Consider the following 18307-nt stretch of genomic DNA (forward strand, 5'->3'; position numbering starts at 1 on the left):
TTAATAGCCCATCGCGCTAGCCAATTACTCCACGGAGACAGTCGTGCTCCACTCTCACCACCATCAAAACATATCTTCAAAGCTATCAGTCCAAACAAAAAAAAGCAACACACCACACCTGGGAGGGCTCGAACCTCCAACCTTTCAGTTAACAGCCCATCGTGCTAGCCAACTGTGCCCCGGAGACAGTCGTGCTCCACTCTCACCACCATCACAAATATCTTCAAAGCTATCAGCCCAAAGAAAAAAAAGCACCGCACCACCACCGCGTGGGCTCGAACCTCCAACTTTTCGGTTACCAGCCGATCGCGCTAGCCGAGTGCGCCACAGAGACAGCCCTGCTCCACTCTCACCACCATCAGAACATATCTTCAAAGCTATCAGCCCAAAGAAAAAAAGCAACACACCACTCCCGGGAGGGCTCGAACCTCCAACCTTTCAGTTAACAGCCGATCACGCTAGCCAATTGCGCCACGGAGACAGTCATGCTCCACTCTCACCACCGTCAGAACATTTCTTCAGAGCTATCAGCCCAAAGGAAAAAAAGCGCCGCACCACCACCGGGTGGGCTCGAGCGTCCAACATTTCGGTTAATAGCCCATCGCGCTAGCCAATTACTCCACGGAGACAGTCGTGCTAGACTCTCACCACCATCAGAACATATCTTCAAAGCTATCAGCACAAAGAAAAAAGCAACACACCACTCCCGGGAGGGCTCGAACCTCCAACCTTTCGGTTGACAGCCGCTCGCGCTAGCCAATTGCGCCAAGGAGACAGTCATGCTCCACTCTCACCACCGTGAGAACATTTCTCCAGAGCTATCAGCCCAAAGAAAAAGAAGCGCCGCACCACCTTCGGGTGGGCTCGAACCTCCAACCTTTCGGTTAACAGCCCATCGCGCTAGCCAATTGCGCCACGGAGACAGTCCTGCTCCACTCTCACTACCGTCAGAACATTTCTTCAGAGCTATCAGCCCAAAGAAAAAAAGCGCCGCACCACCACCGGGTGGGCTCGAACCTCCAACCTTTTCGTTAACAGCCGATCGCGCTAGCCAATTGCGCCACGGAGAGAGTCGTGCTCCTTTCTCACCACCAACAGAACATATCTTCAAAGCTATCAGCGCAAAGAAAAAAGAACACACCACTCCCGGGAGGGCTTGAACCTCGAACCTTTCGGTTAACAGCCGATCGCGCTAGCCAATTGCGCCGCGGAGACAGTCATGCTCCACTCTCACCACCATCAGAACAAAAGCTATAAGCGCAAAGAAAAAGCAACACACCACTCCCGAGAGGGCTCGAACCTCCAACTTTTCTGTTAACAGCCGATTGCGCTAGCAAATTGCGCCACGGAGACAGTCCTGCTCCACTCTCACCACCATCAGAACATATATTCAAAGCTATTAGACGAAAGAAAAAAAAGCGCCGCACCACCACCGGGTGGGCTCGAACCTCCAACCTTTCGGTTAACAGCCGATCGCGCTAGAGAATCGCGTAACGGAGACAGTCCCGCTCCACTCTCACCACCACCAGAACATATCTTCAGAGCTATCAGCCCAAAGAAAAAAAGCGCCGCACCACCACCGGGTGGGCTCGAACCTCCAACCTTTTGGTTAACAGCCGATCGCGCTAGCCAATTGCGCCACAGAGAGAGTCATGCTCCTTTCTCACCACCAACAGAACATATCTCCAAAGCTATCAGCGCAAAGAAAAAAGCAACACACCACTCCCGGGAGGGCTCGAACCTCCAACATTTCGGTTAACAGCCGATCGCGCTAGCCACTTCCGCATCGGAGACAGTCCGGCTCCACTCTCACCACCGTCAGAACATTTCTTCAGAGCTATCAGCCCAAAGAAAAAAAAGCGCCGCACCACCATCGGGTGGGCTCGAACATCCAACGTTTCGGTTAACAGCCAATCGCGCTAGCCAATTGCGCCACGGAGACAGTCCTGCTCCACTCTCACCATCGTCAGAACATTTCTTCAGAGCTATCAGCCCAAAGAAAAAAAAGCGCCGCACCACCATCGGGTGGGCTCGAACCTCCAACCTTTCAGTTAACAGCCCATCGCGCTAGCCAATTACGCCACGGAGACAGTCGTGCTCCACTCTCACCACCATCAGAACATATCTTCAAAGCTATAAGGGCAAAGAAAAAAAGCAACACACCACTCCCGGGAGGGTTCGAACCTCCAACCTTTCGGTTAACAGCCGAACGCGCTAGCCGATTGCGCCACGGAGACAGTCGTGCTCCACTCCCACCACCATCAGAACATATCTTCAAAGCTATCAGCGCAAAGAAAAAAGCAACACACCACTCCCGGGAGGGCTTGAACCTCGAACCTGTCGGATAACAGCCGATCTCGCTAGCCAATTGCGCCACGGAGACAGTCCTGCTCCACTCTCACCACCATCACAACATATCTTCAAAGCACTCAGCCCAAAGAAAAAAAAGCGCCGCACCACCACCGAGTGGGCTCGAACCTCCAACCTTTCGGTTAACAGCCGATCGCGCCAGCCAATTGCGCCACGGAGACAGTCGTGCTCCACTCTCCCCCCCGTCAGAACATTTCTTCAGAGCTATCAGCCCAAAGGAAAAAAAGCGCCGCACCACCACCGAGTGGGCTCGAACCTCCAACCTTTCGGTTAACAGCCGATCACGCTAGCCGATTGCGCCACGGAGACAGTCGTGCTCCACTCCCACCACCATCAGAACATATATTCAAAGCTATCAGCGCAAAAAAAAGCAACACACCACTCCCGGGAGAGCTCGAACCTCCAGCCTTTCAGTTAACAGCCGATCGCGCTAGCCAATTGCGCCACGGAGAGAGTCGTGCTCTTTTCTCACCACCAACAGAACATATCTTCAATGCTATCAGGGCAATGAAAAAAAAGCGCCGCACCACCACCGGGTTGGCTCGAACCTCCAACCTTTCGGTTGATAGCCCATCGCGCTAGCCAATTGCGCCACGGAGACAGTCGTGCTCCACTCTCACCACCGTCAGAACATTTCTTCAGAGCTATAAGCCCAAAGGAAAAAAAGTGCCGCACCACCACCGGGTGGGTTCAAGCGTCCAACCTTTCGGTTAATAGCCCATTGCGCTAGCCAATTACGCCACGGAGACAGTCGTGCTCCACTCTCACCACCATCAGAACATATCTTCAAAGCTATCAGCGCAAAGAAAAAAGCAACACACCACTCCCGGGAGGGCTCGAACCTCCAACCTTTAGGTTAACAGCCGATCGCGCTAGCCAATTGCGCCAAGGAGACAGTCGTGCTCCACTCTCACCACCGTCAGAACAATTCTCCAGAGCTATCAGCCCAAAGAAAAAAAAGCGCCGCACCACCACCGGGTGGGCTCGAACCTCCAACCTTTTGGTTAACACCCGATCGCGCTAGCCGATTGCGCAACGGAGAAAGTCGTGCTCCACTCTCACCACCAACAGAACATTTCTTCAGAGCTATCAGCGCAAAGAAAAAAGCAACACACCACTACCGAGAGGGCTTGAACCTCGAACCTTTCGGTTAACAGCCGATCTCGCTAGCCAATTGCGCCACGGAGACAGTCGTGCTCCACTCTCACCACCGTCAGAACATTTCTTCAGAGCTAACAGCCCAAAGAAAAAAAAGCGCCGCACCACCACCAGGTGGGCTAGAACCTCCAAACTTTTGGTTAACAGCCGATCGCGCTAGCCAATTGCGCCATGGAGACAGTCCTGCTCCACTCTCACCACCATCAGAACATATCTTTAAAGCTATCAGCCCAAAGAAAAAAAAAGCAACATACCATTACTGGGTGGACTCGAACCTCCAACCTTTCAGTTAACAGCCCATCGCGCTAGCCAATTGCGCCACGGAGAGAGTCGTGCTCCACTCTCACCACCATCAGAACATATCTTCAAAGCTATCAGCGCAAAAAAAAAGCAACACACCACTCCCGGTAGGGCTCGAACCTCCAACCTTTCGGTTAACAGCCGATCGCGCTAGCCAATTGCGCCAAGGAGACAGTCATGCTCCACTCTCACCACCGTCAGAACAATTCTTCAGAGCTATCAGCCCAAAGGAAAAAAAGCGCCGCACCACCACCGGGTGGGCTCAAACCTCCAACCTTTTGGTTAACACCCGATCGCGCTAGCCAATTGTGCAACGGAGAGAGTCGTGCTCCACTCTCACCACCAACAGAACATATCTTCAAAGCTATCAGCGCAAAGAAAAAGCAACACACCACTCCCGGGAGGGCTTGAACCTCGAACCTTTCGGTTAACAGCCGATCTCGCTAGCCAATTCCGCCACGGAGACAGTCCTGCTCCACTCTCACCAACATCAGAACATATCCCAAAGGCTATCAGCCCAAAGAAAAAAAAAGCGCCGCACCACCACCGAGTGGGCTCGAACCTCCAACCTTTCGGTTAACAGCCGATCGCGCCAGCCAATTGCGCCACGGAGACAGTCCTGCTCCACTCTCATCATCGTCAGAACATTTCTTCAGAGCTATCAGCCCAAAGAAAAAAAAGAGCCGCACCACCATCGGGTGGGCTCGAACCTCCAACCTTTCAGTTAACAGCCCATCGCGCTAGCCAATTACGCCACGGAGACAACCTGCTCCACTCTCACCACCATCAGAACATATCTTAAAGGCTATCAGCCCAAAGAAAAAAAAGCGCCGCACCACCACCGAGTGGGCTCGAACCTCCAACCTTTCGGTTCACAGCCGATCGCGCCAGCCAATTGCGCCACGGAGACAGTCGTGGTCCACCCTCCTCCCCGTCAGAACATTTCTTCAGAGCTATCAGCCCAAAGAAAAAGAAGCGCCGCACCACCACCGGGTGGGCTTGAACCTTCAACTATTCGGTTAACAGCCGGTCGCGCTAGCCAATTGCGCCACGGAGATAGTCGTGCTCCACTTCCACCACCATCAGAACATATCTTCAAAGCTATCAGCGCAAAAAAAAGCAACACACCACTCCCGGGAGAGCTCGAACCTCCAACCTTTCCGTTAACAGCCGATCGCGCTAGCCAATTGCGCCACGGAGACAGTCCTGCTCCACTCTCACCATCGTCAGAACATTTCTTCAGAGCTATCAGCCCAAAGAAAAAAAAGAGCCGCACCACCATCGGGTGGGCTCGAACCTCCAACCTTTCAGTTAACAGCCCATCGCGCTAGCCAATTACGCCACGGAGACAGTCGTGCTCCACTCTCACCACCATCAGAACATATCTTCAAAGCTATAAGGGCAAAGAAAAAAAGCAACACACCACTCCCGGGAGGGTTCGAACCTCCAACCTTTCGGTTAACAGCCGAACGCGCTAGCCGATTGCGCCACGGAGACAGTCGTGCTCCACTCCCACCACCATCAGAACATATCTTCAAAGCTATCAGCGCAAAGAAAAAAGCAACACACCACTCCCGGGAGGGCTTGAACCTCGAACCTGTCGGTTAACAGCCGATCTCGCTAGCCAATTGCGCCACGGAGACAGTCCTGCTCCACTCTCACCACCATCACAACATATCTTCAAAGCACTCAGCCCAAAGAAAAAAAAGCGCCGCACCACCACCGAGTGGGCTCGAACCTCCAACCTTTCGGTTAACAGCCGATCGCGCCAGCCAATTGCGCCACAGAGACAGTCGTGCTCCACTCTCCCCCCCGTCAGAACATTTCTTCAGAGCTATCAGCCCAAAGGAAAAAAAGCGCCGCACCACCACCGAGTGGGCTCGAACCTCCAACCTTTCGGTTAACAGCCGATCACGCTAGCCGATTGCGCCACGGAGACAGTCGTGCTCCACTCCCACCACCATCAGAACATATATTCAAAGCTATCAGCGCAAAAAAAAGCAACACACCACTCCCGGGAGAGCTCGAGCCTCCAGCCTTTCGGTTAACAGCCGATCGCGCTAGCCAATTGCGCCACGCAGAGAGTCGTGCTCTTTTCTCACCACCAACAGAACATATCTTCAATGCTATCAGGGCAAAGAAAAAAAAGCGCCGCACCACCACCGGGTGCGCTCGAACCTCCAACCTTTCGGTTAATAGCCCATCGCGCTAGCCAATTGCGCCACGGAGACAGTCGTGCTCCACTCTCACCACCGTCAGAACATTTCTTCAGAGCTATAAGCCCAAAGGAAAAAAAGTGCCGCACCACCACCGGGTGGGTTCGAGCGTCCAACCTTTCGGTTAATAGCCCATTGCGCTAGCCAATTACGCCACGGAGACAGTCGTGCTCCACTCTCACCACCATCAGAACATATCTTCAAAGCTATCAGCGCAAAGAAAAAAGCAACACACCACTCCCGGGAGGGCTCGAACCTCAAACCTTTAGGTTAACAGCCGATCTCGCTAGCCAATTGCGCCAAGGAGACAGTCGTGCTCCACTCTCACCACCGTCAGAACAATTCTCCAGAGCTATCAGCCCAAAGAAAAAAAAGCGCCGCACCACCACCGGGTGGGCTCGAACCTCCCACCTTTTGGTTAACACCCGATCGCGCTAGCCGATTGCGCAACGGAGAAAGTCGTGCTCCACTCTCACCACCAACAGAACATTTCTTCAGAGCTATCAGCGCAAAGAAAAAAGCAACACACCACTACCGAGAGGGCTTGAACCTCGAACCTTTCGGTTAACAGCCGATCTCGCTAGCCAATTGCGCCACGGAGACAGTCGTGCTCCACTCTCACCACCGTCAGAACATTTCTTCAGAGCTAACAGCCCAAAGAAAAAAAAGCGCCGCACCACCACCAGGTGGGCTGGAACCTCCAAACTTTCGGTTAACAGCCGATCGCGCTAGCCAATTGCGCCATGGAGACAGTCCTGCTCCACTCTCACCACCATCAGAACATATCTTTAAAGCTATCAGCCCAAAGAAAAAAAAAGCAACATACCATTACTGGGTGGACTCGAACCTCCAACCTTTCAATTAACAGCCCATCGCGCTAGCCAATTGCGCCACGGAGAGAGTCGTGTTCCACTCTCACCACCATCAGAACATATCTTCAAAGCTATCAGCGCAAAGAAAAAAGCAACACACCACTCCCGGTAGGGCTCGAACCTCCAACCTTTCGGTTAACAGCCGATCGCGCTAGCCAATTGCGCCAAGGAGACAGTCATGCTCCACTCTCACCACCGTCAGAACAATTCTTCAGAGCTATCAGCCCAAAGGAAAAAAAGCGCCGCACCACCACCGGGTGGGCTCAAACCTCCAACCTTTTGGTTAACACCCGATCGCGCTAGCCAATTGTGCAACGGAGAGAGTCGTGCTCCACTCTCACCACCAACAGAACATATCTTCAAAGCTATCAGCGCAAAGAAAAAAGCAACACACCACTCCCGGGAGGGCTTGAACCTCGAACCTTTCGGTTAACAGCCGATCTCGCTAGCCAATTCCGCCACGGAGACAGTCCTGCTCCACTCTCACCAACATCAGAACATATCCCAAAGGCTATCAGCCCAAAGAAAAAAAAAAGCGCCGCACCACCACCGAGTGGGCTCGAACCTCCAACCTTTCGGTTAACAGCCGATCGCGCCAGCCAATTGCGCCACGGAGACAGTCGTGGTCCACCCTCCTCCCCGTCAGAACATTTCTTCAGAGCTATCAGCCCAAAGAAAAAGAAGCGCCGCACAACCACCGGGTGGGCTTGAACCTCCAACTATTCGGTTAACAGCCGATCGCGCTAGCCAATTGCGCCACGGAGATAGTCGTGCTCCACTTCCACCACCATCAGAACATATCTTCAAAGCTATCAGCGCAAAAAAAAGCAACACACCACTCCCGGGAGAGCTCGAACCTCCAACCTTTCGGTTAACAGCCAATCGCGCTAGCCAATTGCGCCACGGAGACAGTCCTGCTCCACTCTCATCATCGTCAGAACATTTCTTCAGAGCTATCAGCCCAAAGAAAAAAAAGAGCCGCACCACCATCGGGTGGGCTCGAACCTCCAACCTTTCAGTTAACAGCCCATCGCGCTAGCCAATTACGCCACGGAGACAACCTGCTCCACTCTCACCACCATCAGAACATATCTTAAAGGCTATCAGCCCAAAGAAAAAAAAGCGCCGCACCACCACCGAGTGGGCTCGAACCTCCAACCTTTCGGTTCACAGCCGATCGCGCCAGCCAATTGCGCCACGGAGACAGTCGTGGTCCACCCTCCTCCCCGTCAGAACATTTCTTCAGAGCTATCAGCCCAAAGAAAAAGAAGCGCCGCACCACCACCGGGTGGGCTTGAACCTTCAACTATTCGGTTAACAGCCGGTCGCGCTAGCCAATTGCGCCACGGAGATAGTCGTGCTCCACTTCCACCACCATCAGAACATATCTTCAAAGCTATCAGCGCAAAAAAAAGCAACACACCACTCCCGGGAGAGCTCGAACCTCCAACCTTTCCGTTAACAGCCGATCGCGCTAGCCAATTGCGCCACGGAGACAGTCCTGCTCCACTCTCACCATCGTCAGAACATTTCTTCAGAGCTATCAGCCCAAAGAAAAAAAAGAGCCGCACCACCATCGGGTGGGCTCGAACCTCCAACCTTTCAGTTAACAGCCCATCGCGCTAGCCAATTACGCCACGGAGACAGTCGTGCTCCACTCTCACCACCATCAGAACATATCTTCAAAGCTATAAGGGCAAAGAAAAAAAGCAACACACCACTCCCGGGAGGGTTCGAACCTCCAACCTTTCGGTTAACAGCCGAACGCGCTAGCCGATTGCGCCACGGAGACAGTCGTGCTCCACTCCCACCACCATCAGAACATATCTTCAAAGCTATCAGCGCAAAGAAAAAAGCAACACACCACTCCCGGGAGGGCTTGAACCTCGAACCTGTCGGTTAACAGCCGATCTCGCTAGCCAATTGCGCCACGGAGACAGTCCTGCTCCACTCTCACCACCATCACAACATATCTTCAAAGCACTCAGCCCAAAGAAAAAAAAGCGCCGCACCACCACCGAGTGGGCTCGAACCTCCAACCTTTCGGTTAACAGCCGATCGCGCCAGCCAATTGCGCCACGGAGACAGTCGTGCTCCACTCTCCCCCCCGTCAGAACATTTCTTCAGAGCTATCAGCCCAAAGGAAAAAAAGCGCCGCACCACCACCGAGTGGGCTCGAACCTCCAACCTTTCGGTTAACAGCCGATCACGCTAGCCGATTGCGCCACGGAGACAGTCGTGCTCCACTCCCACCACCATCAGAACATATATTCAAAGCTATCAGCGCAAAAAAAAAGCAACACACCACTCCCGGGAGAGCTCGAACCTCCAGCCTTTCGGTTAACAGCCGATCGCGCTAGCCAATTGCGCCACGCAGAGAGTCGTGCTCTTTTCTCACCACCAACAGAACATATCTTCAATGCTATCAGGGCAAAGAAAAAAAGCGCCGCACCACCACCGGGTGGGCTCGAACCTCCAACCTTTCGGTTAATAGCCCATCGCGCTAGCCAATTGCGCCACGGAGACAGTCGTGCTCCACTCTCACCACCGTCAGAACATTTCTTCAGAGCTATAAGCCCAAAGGAAAAAAAGTGCCGCACCACCACCGGGTGGGTTCGAGCGTCCAACCTTTCGGTTAATAGCCCATTGCGCTAGCCAATTACGCCACGGAGACAGTCGTGCTCCACTCTCACCACCATCAGAACATATCTTCAAAGCTATCAGCGCAAAGAAAAAAGCAACACACCACTCCCGGGAGGGCTCGAACCTCCAACCTTTAGGTTAACAGCCGATCTCGCTAGCCAATTGCGCCAAGGAGACAGTCGTGCTCCACTCTCACCACCGTCAGAACAATTCTCCAGAGCTATCAGCCCAAAGAAAAAAAAGCGCCGCACCACCACCGGGTGGGCTCGAACCTCCCACCTTTTGGTTAACACCCGATCGCGCTAGCCGATTGCGCAACGGAGAAAGTCGTGCTCCACTCTCACCACCAACAGAACATTTCTTCAGAGCTATCAGCGCAAAGAAAAAAGCAACACACCACTACCGAGAGGGCTTGAACCTCGAACCTTTCGGTTAACAGCCGATCTCGCTAGCCAATTGCGCCACGGAGACAGTCCTGCTCCACTCTCACCACCATCAGAACACATCTTCAAAGGTATAAGCCCAAAGAAAAAAAAGCGCCGCACCACCACCGAGTGGGCTCGAACCTCCAACCTTTCGGTTATCTGCCGAACGTGCTAGCCAATTGCGCCAAGGAGACAGTCGTGCTCCACTCTCACCACCGTCAGAACATTTCTTCAGAGCTATGAGCCAAAAGAAAAAAAGCGCCGCACCACCATCGGGTGGGCTCGAACCTCCAACCTTTCGGTTAACAGCCAATCGCGCTAGCCAATTGTGCCACGGAGACAGTCGTGCTCCACTCTCACCACCGTCAGAACATTTCTTCAGAGCTAACAGCCCAAAGAAAAAAATCGCCGCACCACCACCAGGTGGGCTGGAACCTCCAAACTTTCGGTTAACAGCCGATCGCGCTAGCCAATTGCGCCATAGAGACAGTCCTGCTCCACTCCCACCACCATCAGAACATATCTTTAAAGCTATCAGCCCAAAGAAAAAAAAGCAACATACCATTACTAGGTGGATTCGAACCTCCAACCTTTCAGTTAACAGCCCATCGCGCTAGCCAATTGCGCCACGGAGAGAGTCGTGCTCCACTCTCACCACCATCAGAACATATCTTCAAAGCTATCAGCGCAAAGAAAAAAGCAACACACCACTCCCGGTAGGGCTCGAACCTCCAACCTTTCGGTTAACAGCCGATCGCGCTAGCCAATTGCGCCAAGGAGACAGTCATGCTCCACTCTCACCACCGTCAGAACAATTCTTCAGAGCTATCAGCCCAAAGGAAAAAAAGCGCCGCACCACCATCGGGTGGGCTCGAACCTCCAACGTTTCGGATAACAGCCAATCGCGCTAGCCAATTGCGCCACGGAGAGAGTCATGCTCCTTTCTCACCACCAACAGAACATATCTTCAAAGCTATAAGGGCAAAGAAAAAAAGCAACACACCACTCCCGGGAGGGTTCGAACCTCCAACCTTTCGGTTAACAGCCGAACGCGCTAGCCGATTGCGCCACGGAGACAGTCGTGCTCCACTCCCACCACCATCAGAACATATCTTCAAAGCTATCAGCGCAAAGAAAAAAGCAACACACCACTCCCGGGAGGGCTTGAACCTCGAACCTGTCGGTTAACAGCCGATCTCGCTAGCCAATTGCGCCACGGAGACAGTCCTGCTCCACTCTCACCACCATCACAACATATCTTCAAAGCACTCAGCCCAAAGAAAAAAAAGCGCCGCACCACCACCGAGTGGGCTCGAACCTCCAACCTTTCGGTTAACAGCCGATCGCGCCAGCCAATTGCGCCACGGAGACAGTCGTGCTCCACTCTCCCCCCCGTCAGAACATTTCTTCAAAGCTATAAGGGCAAAGAAAAAAAGCAACACACCACTCCCGGGAGGGTTCGAACCTCCAACCTTTCGGTTAACAGCCGAACGCGCTAGCCGATTGCGCCACGGAGACAGTCGTGCTCCACTCCCACCACCATCAGAACATATCTTCAAAGCTATCAGCGCAAAGAAAAAAGCAACACACCACTCCCGGGAGGGCTTGAACCTCGAACCTGTCGGATAACAGCCGATCTCGCTAGCCAATTGCGCCACGGAGACAGTCCTGCTCCACTCTCACCACCATCACAACATATCTTCAAAGCACTCAGCCCAAAGAAAAAAAAGCGCCGCACCACCACCGAGTGGGCTCGAACCTCCAACCTTTCGGTTAACAGCCGATCGCGCCAGCCAATTGCGCCACGGAGACAGTCGTGCTCCACTCTCCCCCCCGTCAGAACATTTCTTCAGAGCTATCAGCCCAAAGGAAAAAAAGCGCCGCACCACCACCGAGTGGGCTCGAACCTCCAACCTTTCGGTTAACAGCCGATCACGCTAGCCGATTGCGCCACGGAGACAGTCGTGCTCCACTCCCACCACCATCAGAACATATATTCAAAGCTATCAGCGCAAAAAAAAGCAACACACCACTCCCGGGAGAGCTCGAACCTCCAGCCTTTCGGTTAACAGCCGATCGCGCTAGCCAATTGCGCCACGGAGAGAGTCGTGCTCTTTTCTCACCACCAACAGAACATATCTTCAAGGCTATCAGGGCAAAGAAAAAAAAGCGCCGCACCACCACCGGGTTGGCTCGAACCTCCAACCTTTCGGTTAATAGCCCATCGCGCTAGCCAATTGCGCCACGGAGACAGTCGTGCTCCACTCTCACCACCGTCAGAACATTTCTTCAGAGCTATAAGCCCAAAGGAAAAAAAGTGCCGCACCACCACCGGGTGGGTTCAAGCGTCCAACCTTTCGGTTAATAGCCCATTGCGCTAGCCAATTACGCCACGGAGACAGTCGTGCTCCACTCTCACCACCATCAGAACATATCTTCAAAGCTATCAGCGCAAAGAAAAAAGCAACACACCACTCCCGGGAGGGCTCGAACCTCCAACCTTTAGGTTAACAGCCGATCGCGCTAGCCAATTGCGCCAAGGAGACAGTCGTGCTCCACTCTCACCACCGTCAGAACAATTCTCCAGAGCTATCAGCCCAAAGAAAAAAAAGCGCCGCACCACCACCGGGTGGGCTCGAACCTCCAACCTTTTGGTTAACACCCGATCGCGCTAGCCGATTGCGCAACGGAGAAAGTCGTGCTCCACTCTCACCACCAACAGAACATTTCTTCAGAGCTATCAGCGCAAAGAAAAAAGCAACACACCACTACCGAGAGGGCTTGAACCTCGAACCTTTCGGTTAACAGCCGATCTCGCTAGCCAATAGCGCCACGGAGACAGTCGTGCTCCACTCTCACCACCGTCAGAACATTTCTTCAGAGCTAACAGCCCAAAGAAAAAAAAGCGCCGCACCACCACCAGGTGGGCTGGAACCTCCAAACTTTCGGTTAACAGCCGATCGCGCTAGCCAATTGCGCCATGGAGACAGTCCTGCTCCACTCTCACCACCATCAGAACATATCTTTAAAGCTATCAGCCCAAAGAAAAAAAAAGCAACATACCATTACTGGGTGGACTCGAACCTTTCAGTTAACAGCCCATCGCGCTAGCCAATTGCGCCACGGAGAGAGTCGTGCTCCACTCTCACCACCATCAGAACATATCTTCAAAGCTATCAGCGCAAAGAAAAAAGCAACACACCACTCCCGGTAGGGCTCGAACCTCCAACCTTTCGGTTAACAGCCGATCGCGCTAGCCAATTGCGCCAAGGAGACAGTCATGCTCCACTCTCACCACCGTCAGAACTATTCTTCAGAGCTATCAGCCCAAAGGAAAAAAAGCGCCGCACCACCACCGGGTGGGCTCAAACCTCCAACCTTTTGGTTAACACCCGATCGCGCTAGCCAATTGTGCAACGGAGAGAGTCGTGCTCCACTCTCACCACCAACAGAACATATCTTCAAAGCTATCAGCGCAAAGAAAAAAGCAACACACCACTCCCGGGAGGGCTTGAACCTCGAACCTTTCGGTTAACAGCCGATCTCGCTAGCCAATTCCGCAACGGAGACAGTCCTGCTCCACTCTCACCATCGTCAGAACATTTCTTCAGAGCTATCAGCCCAAAGAAAAAAAAGCGCCGCACCACCATCGGGTGGGCTCGAACCCCCAACCTTTCAGTTAACAGCCCATCGCGCTAGCCAATTACGCCACGGAGACAGTCGTGCTCCACTCTCACCACCATCAGAACATATCTTCAAAGCTATAAGGGCAAAGAAAAAAAGCAACACACCACTCCCGGGAGGGTTCGAACCTCCAACCTTTCGGTTAACAGCCGAACGCGCTAGCCAATTGCGCCACGGAGACAGTCGTGCTCCACTCTCACCACCGTCAGAACATATCTTCAAAGCTATAAGGGCAAAGAAAAAAAGCAACACACCACTCCCGGGAGGGTTCGAACCTCCAACCTTTCGGTTAACAGCCGAACGCGCTAGCCGATTGCGCCACGGAGACAGTCGTGCTCCACTCCCACCACCATCAGAACATATCTTCAAAGCTATCAGCGCAAAGAAAAAAGCAACACACCACTCCCGGGAGGGCTTGAACCTCGAACCTCTCGGATAACAGCCGATCTCGCTAGCCAATTGCGCCACGGAGACAGTCCTGCTCCACTCTCACCACCATCACAACATATCTTCAAAGCACTCAGCCCAAAGAAAAAAAAGCGCCGCACCACCACCGAGTGGGCTCGAACCTCCAACCTTTCGGTTAACAGCCGATCGCGCCAGCCAATTGCGCCACGGAGACAGTCGTGCTCCACTCTCCCCCCCGTCAGAACATTTCTTCAGAGCTATCAGCCCAAAGGAAAAAAAGCGCCGCACCACCACCGAGTGGGCTCGAACCTCCAACCTTTCGGTTAACAGCCGATCACGCTAGCCGATTGCGCCACGGAGACAGTCGTGCTCCACTCCCACCACCATCAGAACATATATTCAAAGCTATCAGCGCAAAAAAAGCAACACACCACTCCCGGGAGAGCTCGAACCTCCAGCCCTTCGGTTAACAGCCGATCGCGCTAGCCAATTGCGCCACGGAGAGAGTCGTGCTCTTTTCTCACCACCAACAGAACATATCTTCAAGGCTATCAGGGCAAAGAAAAAAAAGCGCCGCACCACCACCGGGTTGGCTCGAACCTCCAACCTTTCGGTTAATAGCCCATCGCGCTAGCCAATTGCGCCACGGAGACAGTCGTGCTCCACTCTCACCACCGTCAGAACATTTCTTCAGAGCTATAAGCCCAAAGGAAAAAAAGTGCCGCACCACCACCGGGTGGGTTCAAGCGTCCAACCTTTCGGTTAATAGCCCATTGCGCTAGCCAATTACGCCACGGAGACAGTCGTGCTCCACTCTCACCACCATCAGAACATATCTTCAAAGCTATCAGCGCAAAGAAAAAAGCAACACACCACTCCCGGGAGGGCTCGAACCTCCAACCTTTAGGTTAACAGCCGATCGCGCTAGCCAATTGCGCCAAGGAGACAGTCGTGCTCCACTCTCACCACCGTCAGAACAATTCTCCAGAGCTATCAGCCCAAAGAAAAAAAAGCGCCGCACCACCACCGGGTGGGCTCGAACCTCCAACCTTTTGGTTAACACCCGATCGCGCTAGCCGATTGCGCAACGGAGAAAGTCGTGCTCCACTCTCACCACCAACAGAACATTTCTTCAGAGCTATCAGCGCAAAGAAAAAAGCAACACACCACTACCGAGAGGGCTTGAACCTCGAACCTTTCGGTTAACAGCCGATCTCGCTAGCCAATTGCGCCACGGAGACAGTCGTGCTCCACTCTCACCACCGTCAGAACATTTCTTCAGAGCTAACAGCCCAAAGAAAAAAAAGCGCCGCACCACCACCAGGTGGGCTGGAACCTCCAAACATTCGGTTAACAGCCGATCGCGCTAGCCAATTGCGCCATGGAGACAGTCCTGCTCCACTCTCACCACCATCAGAACATATCTTTAAAGCTATCAGCCCAAAGAAAAAAAAGCAACATACCATTACTGGGTGGACTCGATCCTTTCAGTTAACAGCCCATCGCGCTAGCCAATTGCGCCACGGAGAGAGTCGTGCTCCACTCTCACCACCAACAGAACATATCTTCAAAGCTATCAGCGCAAAGAAAAAAGCAACACACCACTCCCGGGAGGGCTTGAACCTCGAACCTTTCGGTTAACAGCCGATCTCGCTAGCCAATTCCGCAACGGAGACAGTCCTGCTCCACTCTCACCAACATCAGAACATATCCCAAAGGCTATCAGCCCAAAGAAAAAAAAAGTGCCGCACCACCACCGAGTGGGCTCGAACCTCCAACCTTTCGGTTAACAGCCGATCGCGCTAGCCAATTGCGCCACGGAGATAGTCGTGCTCCACTTCCACCACCATCAGAACATATCTTCAAAGCTATCAGCGCAAAAAAAGCAACACACCACTCCCGGGAGAGCTCGAACCTCCAACCTTTCGGTTAACAGCCAATCGCGCTAGCCAATTGCGCCACGGAGACAGTCCTGCTCCACTCTCATCATCGTCAGAACATTTCTTCAGAGCTATCAGCCCAAAGAAAAAAAAGAGCCGCACCACCATCGGGTGGGCTCGAACCTCCAACCTTTCAGTTAACAGCCCATCGCGCTAGCCAATTACGCCACGGAGACAGTCCTGCTCCACTCTCACCACCATCAGAACATATCTTAAAGGCTATCAGCCCAAAGAAAAAAAAGCGCCGCACCACCACCGAGTGGGCTCGAACCTCCAACCTTTCGGTTCACAGCCGATCGCGCCAGCCAATTGCGCCACGGAGACAGTCGTGGTCCACCCTCCTCCCCGTCAGAACATTTCTTCAGAGCTATCAGCCCAAAGAAAAAGAAGCGCCGCACCACCACCGGGTGGGCTTGAACCTCCAACTATTCGATTAACAGCCGGTCGCGCTAGCCAATTGCGCCACGGAGATAGTCGTGCTCCACTTCCACCACCATCAGAACATATCTTCAAAGCTATCAGCGCAAAAAAAAGCAACACACCACTCCCGGGAGAGCTCGAACCTCCAACCTTTCGGTTAACAGCCAATCGCGCTAGCCAATTGCGCCACGGAGACACTCCCGCTCCACTCTCATCATCGTCAGAACATTTCTTCAGAGCTATCAGCCCAAAGAAAAAAAAGAGCCGCACCACCATCGGGTGGGCTCGAACCTCCAACCTTTCAGTTAACAGCCCATCGCGCTAGCCAATTACGCCACGGAGACAGTCCTGCTCCACTCTCACCACCATCAGAACATATCTTAAAGGCTATCAGCCCAAAGAAAAAAAAGCGCCGCACCACCACCGAGTGGTCTCGAACCTCCAACCTTTCGGTTCACAGCCGATCGCGCCAGCCAATTGCGCCACGGAGACAGTCGTGGTCCACCCTCCTCCCCGTCAGAACATTTCTTCAGAGCTATCAGCCCAAAGAAAAAGAAGCGCCGCACCACCACCGGGTGGGCTTGAACCTCCAACTATTCGGTTAACAGCCGGTCGCGCTAGCCAATTGCGCCACGGAGATAGTCGTGCTCCACTTCCACCACCATCAGAACATATCTTCAAAGCTATCAGCGCAAAAAAAGCAACACACCACTCCCGGGAGAGCTCGAACCTCCAACCTTTCGGTTAACAGCCGATCGCGCTAGCCAATTGCGCCACGGAGACAGTCCTGCTCCACTCTCACCATCGTCAGAACATTTCTTCAGAGCTATCAGCCCGAAGAAAAAAAAGAGCCGCACCACCATCGGGTGGGCTCGAACCTCAAACCTTTCAGTTAACAGCCCATCGCGCTAGCCAATTACGCCACGGAAACAGTCGTGCTCCACTCTCACCACCATCAGAACATATCTTCAAAGCTATAAGGGCAAAGAAAAAAAGCAACACACCACTCCCGGGAGGGTTCGAACCTCCAACCTTTCGGTTAACAGCCGAACGCGCTAGCCGATTGCGCCACGGAGACAGTCGTGCTCCACTCCCACCACCATCAGAACATATCTTCGAAGCTATCAGCGCAAAGAAAAAAGCAACACACCACTCCCGGGAGGGCTTGAACCTCGAACCTGTCGGATAACAGCCGACCTCGCTAGCCAATTGCGCCACGGAGACAGTCCTGCTCCACTCTCACCACCATCACAACATATCTTCAAAGCACTCAGCCCAAAGAAAAAAAACCGCCGCACCACCACCGAGTGGGCTCGAACCTCCAACCTTTCGGTTAACAGCCGATCGCGCCAGCCAATTGCGCCACGGAGACAGTCGTGCTCCACTCTCCCAATTGCGCCACGGAGACAGTCGTGCTCCACTCTCCCCCCCGTCAGAACATTTCTTCAGAGCTATCAGCCCAAAGGAAAAAAAGCGCCGCACCACCACCGAGTGGGCTCGAACCTCCAACCTTTCGGTTAACAGCCGATCACGCTAGCCGATTGCGCCACGGAGACAGTCGTGCTCCACTCCCACCACCATCAGAACATATATTCAAAGCTATCAGCGCAAAAAAAAGCAACACACCACTCCCGGGAGAGCTCGAACCTCCAGCCTTTCGGTTAACAGCCGATCGCGCTAGCCAATTGCGCCACGGAGAGAGTCGTGCTCTTTTCTCACCACCAACAGAACATATCTTCAAGGCTATCAGGGCAAAGAAAAAAAAGCGCCGCACCACCACCGGGTTGGCTCGAACCTCCAACCTTTCGGTTAATAGCCCATCGCGCTAGCCAATTGCGCCACGGAGACAGTCGTGCTCCACTCTCACCACC

General features: G+C 53.3%; 8 non-coding genes across 8 annotated transcripts; all 8 read right to left on the minus strand.

The window, feature by feature from the left end:
- Positions 1-2163: 2163 nt before the first annotated feature.
- On the minus strand, positions 2164-2240 carry TRNAN-GUU (transfer RNA asparagine (anticodon GUU)). Its single transcript has one exon. It is a non-coding gene; the product is annotated as a tRNA-Asn (tRNA).
- A 3011-nt stretch (positions 2241-5251) lies between these two features.
- Positions 5252-5328, minus strand: TRNAN-GUU (transfer RNA asparagine (anticodon GUU)). Its single transcript has one exon. It is a non-coding gene; the product is annotated as a tRNA-Asn (tRNA).
- Positions 5329-8634: 3306 nt separating this feature from the next.
- Positions 8635-8711, minus strand: TRNAN-GUU (transfer RNA asparagine (anticodon GUU)). The gene has a single exon. It is a non-coding gene; the product is annotated as a tRNA-Asn (tRNA).
- Positions 8712-10987: 2276 nt separating this feature from the next.
- TRNAN-GUU (transfer RNA asparagine (anticodon GUU)) lies at positions 10988-11064 on the minus strand. The gene has a single exon. It is a non-coding gene; the product is annotated as a tRNA-Asn (tRNA).
- A 364-nt stretch (positions 11065-11428) lies between these two features.
- On the minus strand, positions 11429-11505 carry TRNAN-GUU (transfer RNA asparagine (anticodon GUU)). The gene has a single exon. It is a non-coding gene; the product is annotated as a tRNA-Asn (tRNA).
- Positions 11506-13775: 2270 nt separating this feature from the next.
- Positions 13776-13852, minus strand: TRNAN-GUU (transfer RNA asparagine (anticodon GUU)). The gene has a single exon. It is a non-coding gene; the product is annotated as a tRNA-Asn (tRNA).
- A 70-nt stretch (positions 13853-13922) lies between these two features.
- Positions 13923-13999, minus strand: TRNAN-GUU (transfer RNA asparagine (anticodon GUU)). Its single transcript has one exon. It is a non-coding gene; the product is annotated as a tRNA-Asn (tRNA).
- A 3441-nt stretch (positions 14000-17440) lies between these two features.
- On the minus strand, positions 17441-17517 carry TRNAN-GUU (transfer RNA asparagine (anticodon GUU)). Its single transcript has one exon. It is a non-coding gene; the product is annotated as a tRNA-Asn (tRNA).
- Between the last annotated feature and the right edge of the window lie 790 nt (positions 17518-18307).

The sequence above is a fragment of the Rhipicephalus microplus genome, unplaced genomic scaffold (assembly GCF_043290135.1).
Source record: "Rhipicephalus microplus isolate Deutch F79 unplaced genomic scaffold, USDA_Rmic scaffold_485, whole genome shotgun sequence".
NCBI lineage: Eukaryota > Metazoa > Arthropoda > Arachnida > Ixodida > Ixodidae > Rhipicephalus > Rhipicephalus microplus.